Consider the following 7,336-nt stretch of genomic DNA (forward strand, 5'->3'; position numbering starts at 1 on the left):
TCCCCTCCTCTCCCCCTTCCTTCCCCTCCTAGTAGGAGTAGGAAAGGAGGAGTCCTACTCCTACTAGGAGGAGGACTCCTCCTCCTGGCGCGCCCAACAAGGGCCGGCCGGCCTCCCCCTCCCTCCTTTATATACGGGGGCAGGGGGCACCCCAAAGACACACAAGTTGATCTACGGATCGTTCCTTAGCCATGTGCGGTGCCCCCCTCCACCATATTCCACCTCAGTCATATCGTCGCGGAGTTTAGGCGAAGCCCTGCGCCGGTAGAACATCATCATCGTCACCACGCCATCGTGCTGACGGAACTCATCCCCGAAGCTTTGACTGGATTGGAGCCCGGGGATCGTCATCGAGCTGAACGTGTGCTGAACTCGGAGGTGCCGTACGTTCGGTGCTTGGATCGGTCGGATCGTGAAGACGTACGACTACATCAACCGCGTTGTCATAACGCTTCCGCTTACGGTCTACGAGGGTACGTGGACGAACACTCTCCCTTCTCGTTGCTATGCATCACCATGATCTTGCATGTGCGTAGGAAGTGTTTTGAAATTACTACGTTCCCCAACAACTGCAGCACGGCTCGGGGCAGTAGCGGGCAGGCATCCCTGAACCCGCACCTGACCAGGGGGCGGAGCCTGCGTCGGCGAGCCCGACAGAGCCTGCGCCTACCCAGGAGAAGCGGCCCGCCCAGACAGCGAGCGTCCCCCCACCGGCGGGGAGCGTCAGTAGGGAGACAGGCACTCCCTCGTGATGTGCCCCTCCCCTCCACAGCGGACGCATCTGGTCTTGTGCCAGCACTCTGCGGAGATGCGGCCCTCGTCTCCACAGTTGTAGCAGCAGCCGTGCAGCTCCGGCGGGATGTTGGATTTGGGTGACCTCGACGTGGGCAAGGTGAAGCCTTGGCGCCTCCGCTGCGCCGGCGGGGACGGGGGCCGCTGCATGGGACTCCGCGGCCGCCTGCCGGTCTTGGTCTGCCACTCCAGCCTCGCCGCCACAGGGGGGCAGGATGGGCCAGTGCCCGCGGCCTGGCTAATCGGACCAAAGCGCGTGCCCAGCACCTCCGGCCCGGGAACGACGACGAGGGAACGGATCTGCGGCCTGGGCGGCGGCGGGGGAGCGGGTGACGGGCTCGGGGAGGAGGAGGAGCCGGCGGAGAGCGAGACCATGGACGCCATACGGAAGCGCCGGAGGTGAGGGTGGGCGTCGGCCCCGGAGCGGAAGCCGACGAGGTCTGGTGGCCGCCGGGGCCGGAGGGGCCGCCGGCGCTCAGGGAGAGGGGAGGCGCTCAGGGAGAGGGGAGACGCTCAGGGAGAGGAGCGATAAAACAAAGACAAAACAAGTTGAACTGGGCAATGGTTTTGGACTATTATTTAGGATTTCAGGTTCTTCTCACTCGCAATGGCTTAGCTGACGAATCTTTCCTAGGATGCCCATGTGGTTAAATATAACAGATTATTACTGCTGAAGTAACATAGAACATTGGTTAGAGTTTATGCACTGCAACCCCACCCTTCCCAAGAGAAAAACCAAGAATTTTTTCCCCTAGGTCTCGTCCCTAGGGTTCTTCAGTCCTCCGACGGCTACGGCGTAGCCACCGTGAGTTACCATTGTTTCCCCGACAAATCCCCCACACGCGACCTTCCCCTACCTCTTGTTGTGCGTGCGATAGTGGCTGGGTGAAGCAATCGCCTGTGATAAAAGGTTTGGAGGAATTGGCATGGCGACTGATGGAGATAGCAGCGGATCAGGTAGTCAGCGGATGGAGGATACCAGCAAAATCTTGGAGAGGTTGGATCTCGAGGATGATGAGGCGGATGACCTAGTTTGGGAAGATGAGATCGATACTAATGAGATTAAACCGAAGTGGTTGGCTCTTGGCCGGCTCTTGACAGGGAAGAGTTTCAGTCAGAGTGCATTGATAGGGGATATGAAAGCGGCGTGGAACCCTGCCCAGGCCGTTGTATGGAGAAGAATCAATGCGAACCTGTTCTCGATTCAATTCAATTGTCTTGGCGACTGGAACAAGGCCATGCACCAGGGGCCCTGGGACTTCCATGGATTTGCTCTAATCATGGCGGAGTACTATGAGTTTTCAAACCCTAAAAAAGTCAAGCTGGACAGGTTGGAAACATGGTGTCAAATTCATAAGTTGCCGGATGGAGTGCTCAAAAGCAAGAGTGCTTTACAGAACCTTGCAAGCCGTATTGGTATGGTGGAGGAGGTACAGGTAACACTACCAAATGGTTTCATCGGGGAGTTTATAAGGGTTAGAGTGAAACTTGATGTAAACAAAAAACTGACTAGAGCTGTTGGTATTACAAAGGGAGGAGAAACAGAAAAGTATCTTGTGAAATTTGAGAAACTGCCGACCTTCTGTCATGCTTGTGGTTTGATGGGACATTGGCATGAAGAATGCGGGACGGGAGAACACGATAAATCAAAGTTTGAATGGGGAAATTTCCTGCTAGCTCCCCGGAGAGGCAGAGGAGGCGGCCGTGGAGGGCACGGGACAAGTGATTGACAGGGAAGCGGGGATGATTATAATACCCGTGGGCAAGGTTTTGGCCGTGGTAATGGTCGAGGACGAGGAAACAATTCTTATTATCACCCTACTGAACCAAACAATGAAGGGTCTGGCCCAGTAATTTGGCGACACAATTATGTCCATGCTACAGATGTAGTCCCCGGAGGATCAAATGGAGGGGAGATCATCACAGATCCTGAAGATCGGTACATGCGAATGACCACAACATCAGATAACATCTTAGGGAAAAGGATTGCGGTTGACAGTAACTCAAGGGCTCCTCTGGTCGTGACTGGTAACACTGAAACTGATCAAACATCTCTTATCCCGTTTGTAGCTACCAAGGTTGCCAAGGAGCCAGAATCAGCTACAGTAGCGGAAAAAGTAAATCTTTTTGAAGGAGAAATAGATGGTGAGGAAAAAAGTCCCTCACTATTAGTATCAGGTACACCCCAAAAGAACGCGAACAGAAAGAAGCTTAGGGGAATAGATGGTCGGGCTGTGGACAGTAACCCAAATATTACAGTTAATTCAGGATCGGCGACGCCCCTCGAGGGTGATCGCCGGGATCAATGAAACTACTAGCGTGGAACTGTGGGGGGCTCGGGAATGCCCCGGCAGTTCGTGCTTTGTTGGAGGTCCAGCGAAGTTGCAATCCCGATGTGATGTTTTTGTTGGAGACACACCTTGACAGCTATCCGACAGAGTGTTTATGTTTTTGTTGGAGACACACCTTGACAGCTATCCGACAGAGTGTTTAAGGAGAAAATTAAAAATGGATCAAAAGTTTGTATGTCCAAGTGACGGTAGGAAAGGTGGCTTGCTATTGCTTTGGAAGAAAGAGGTTAAAGTAAATAGACTGGACTTAGACCCAATGTTCATTGATGTGACAATAGAGGAAAGTAATAACAGTATTTGGAGATTAACTGGTATGTATGGCAAATTTCGTTGGGAGAACAAATATAAAACTGGGGACCGTATGAGATCATTACATCAGAGTCAGAATCTCCCCTGTTTGTTGATTGGAGACCTGAATGAAATACAAAATCTAAGTGAAAAGGAAGGAGGGAACCCACAGCCTCCACAATATATGCAAGCATTTCAGCAGGCTATAGATGACTGTGATCTTAGAGACATGGGATATGTAGGTGATGGTTACACATGGCAGAGGGGCAGAATTAGAGAAAGACTAGATAGAGGGCTCATTAATGAGTCATGGTCACAGTTATACCCCCATGCAGCACTCGAGAATAAATTCTATAGTCACTCTGATCATCGGCCTCTTCTAGTGGATACAGAGTTTTATGTGCAGAACACAAACGTAGCAGGGGGGGTGAAAAGATTCGAAGCAAGATGGCTGCATGAAAAAGAATTCAGTGATACGGTACTGGAAGCTTGGAACAAAGAGGGCGATGACCCTAATGCACAGAATATCCATAGCAAGTTAAGTCAGATGCATAGCCTGTTTCATGATTGGGACCAACGAGTACTTAAGAAACCCAAGAAAAGATTAAAGAAGGCGCAAAGAGAGTTGGAAAAAATTATGATGGGCCCTATAAATGATGAAACAGAGGTCAAGAGGAAAGAATTAGCCGAGTTGGTTGAATACCTACTGGAAATAGAAGAAATCCATCATCTTCAGCGATCAAGGGCTACTTGGTTGAAGAATGGGGACCGAAACACAGGGTTTTTCCAGGCCTTTGCTTCGGCGAGGAGGAAGAAAAATATGATTAAAAAACTTAAAGATGGAAATGGTGATTTAGTGGAAGGTACGGCTGATCTCAACTCACACATACAGAATTATTTTGCTAATCTATTTACCAATGAGGTGCAGCAGGTTAATCATGAGATCATTGATAAGGTGCAAACTAAAGTTTCAGTTCAAATGAATAACATGTTACTTGCTCCATTCACAGCAGATGATGTGAAAAAGGCAGTGTTCAGTATAGGGGACCTAAAGGCACCAGGGCCCGATGGTCTACATGCAATATTTTTTAAGAAGTTCTGGCATATTTTGGGTGATGATATTACACAAGAGGTTTTATTAGCCATCAACTCAAAACAGATCCCAGCTGAAATGACACCTCAGTCGTTCTTATACCCAAGGTTGACAATCCGGAGATGATAACTAAATATAGACCAATTAGCTTATGCAATGTATTATATAAAATCATATCTAAGATGCTTGCAGGGAGGTTAAAGAGTATTTTGCCAGAAATCATTTCTCCTACACAAAGTGCATTTGTGCCTGGCAGGCTTATGACTGATAATGTTCTTATCGCTTACGAATGTGTGCATAAGATTAAGAATAAGAGAGCTGGATAGACTTGGTTATGTGCTGTGAAGTTGGATATGCATAAGGCTTATGATAGGGCTGAGTGGATTTTTCTTCGAAGTATGATGGAAAAACTTGGGTTCCATGAGCAATGGATTGATATGGTTATGGCATGTGTAAGCTCTGTTAGATATAAGATTCGTTTTAACTCTCAAGAAACAGATATGTTTGTTCCATCTAGAGGCATTAGACAAGGGGATCCCCTATCCCCATATCTTTTCCTCATTTGTGCAGAAGGTCTCTCTAGTATGTTGCAGTTTGAAGAAGAAGTTGGTAGCCTTGATGGGGTTAGAGTGTGTAGAAATGCACCATCAGTCTCACACCTTTTATTTGCTGATGATTCTCTAATTCTCATGGGAGCGGATGTCCTAAATGCAACTTCCTTACAGCATGTACTAGACACTTATTGCCAAAGTTCAGGTCAGATGGTGAGCTTATCAAAATCAAGTATTTTCTTTAGCCCAAATACACCTGTGGTAACCAGAACTGAAGTTTGTGAAATTTTACATATTGTAACTGAAGCATTATCAGATAGATATCTTGGCCTACCTGCTATTGTGGGTGCAGACAGAAGTGATTGCTTCAAACACTTTCGAGAAAGAATCAAAGCTAGATTGATCGGCTGGATGGAGAAACAGTTATCCACTGGAGGTAAAGAGATTCTACTTAAGGCGGTGGCCCAAGCCATCCCTGTTTTTGCTATGTCGGTTTTCTGTTTACCTAAGGGTGTTTGCAAGGATATCACAGATGTAATAGCTCAATTCTGGTGGGGAGATGATGAAGAGAATAGAAAGATGCACTGGTGTTCATGATGGAAACTCTGTTTTCCAAAGAGCGAAGGTGGTATGGGCTTTCGGGACCTTTATTCTTTTAACTTAGCCATGTTGGCTAAACAATGTTGGAGATTAATCACAGACCCAGACTCCCTTTGTGCTTGGGTTTTGAAAGCTAAATATTATCCAAATGGGAGTTTGCTACAAGCTACACCGAAACAGGGGGCGTCTTTCACTTGGCAAAGTATCTTGAAAGGTCTAGAAACTTTTAAGAAGGGTTACATCTGGAGAATTGGATCAGGTGAGGAAGTAAACATCTGGTGTGATCCATGGATTCCGGCTAGCCCAGACAGGAAAATAATTACACCCCGTGGCCAAACAGTTTTATCACAGGTTAGTGATCTCATCGACCCAAATACTGGAATCTGGGACGAGGAACTGCTCACTAATATCTTCAACCCTATGGACGTGCGAAGGATCTTACAAATCCCGCTGAACCACCAAGCTTTTGATGATTTTATCGCATGGCATGAAAATAAAATTGGAACTTTTTCTGTTCGGAGTGCGTATAAAATACAGTGGATGTATACCTTCAGAGAACATACAAATATTAATTCAGTCCCGAGTGGCTCTACCCATTTGGCAATATGGAGTATACTCTGGAAACTAAATATTCCTCGTAAAGTTCAGATCTTTTGCTGGCGGGTATTGCATGGAATAATCCCTCTAAAGTCAATACTAATGAATAGGCATATAGGGACTAATGGAGCATGTCCGATATGCCACCAAGGTGCTGAGGATCTCTGCCACCTGCTTTTCACTTGTCTGCATGCTAAGGAGATGTGGCGATGCTTGAGGATGTCTGAGATAATTGACCATGCTAGTGTTGTTGATAGATCCGGTTCAGCGATCTTGGAGTATTTACTTCTAATGCTGGATAGTCCCCAAATCCTTGAACCATGTCTGAATTTTAAGCAGGTAATCGCGGTCGCCTGCTGGTACTTATGATGGATAAGAAGGCGTATTACACATAATGAATCTGTCCCTCCGATAGTCCGATGGCCGGTCTCTGTACTGGCTATTGCAAGCAATTATGAGAAGGCATTTACCAAAATCTTCAGGCCTCAGGAATATAAATGGGTTAAACCCAACCCCAAATTTGTGAAAGTGAATGTAGATGCGGTGTACTATCAGGATGAAGGAATGGGAGCAACATCAGCGATAATACGAGATGAAAAAGGTAATTTTATTGCGGCTACTTGCAAATTTATTCCGTTTGCTGCTGATGTAGTCACAACTGAAGCTATGGCCATGAGGGATGGTCTTGAACTAGCTAATTCTCTTGGGTTCAATCGATTGGAAGCTGAGTCTGATTCTATGCAAGTCATCAACTTTTGTACGGGTCAGTCGAGATGGTGGGATGCAGCGGCAGCAATTTTCGCGGAGTGTGTGGACACAGCTACGTTAATTGGGAAGGTCATCTATAAACATTGTTATCGATCGTCGAATCAAGCAGCGCATGTGCTAGCAAACTATAGTTATTGTAATAAGATCTCGTTGGTTTGGATGAACGAGCCCCCTGACGTGTTGGTCAGCAAGCTCGTAGACGATGTATCTATTATTTGATTTCAATAAAGCTAGCCATCATGGCCTTTCCTCAAAAAAAAACATAGAACATTGGTTGTCCAAAGCCAAACATTGCA

This window comes from Triticum dicoccoides, chromosome 4A, assembly GCF_002162155.2.
Source record: "Triticum dicoccoides isolate Atlit2015 ecotype Zavitan chromosome 4A, WEW_v2.0, whole genome shotgun sequence".
Classification (NCBI taxonomy): Eukaryota; Viridiplantae; Streptophyta; class Magnoliopsida; order Poales; family Poaceae; genus Triticum; species Triticum dicoccoides.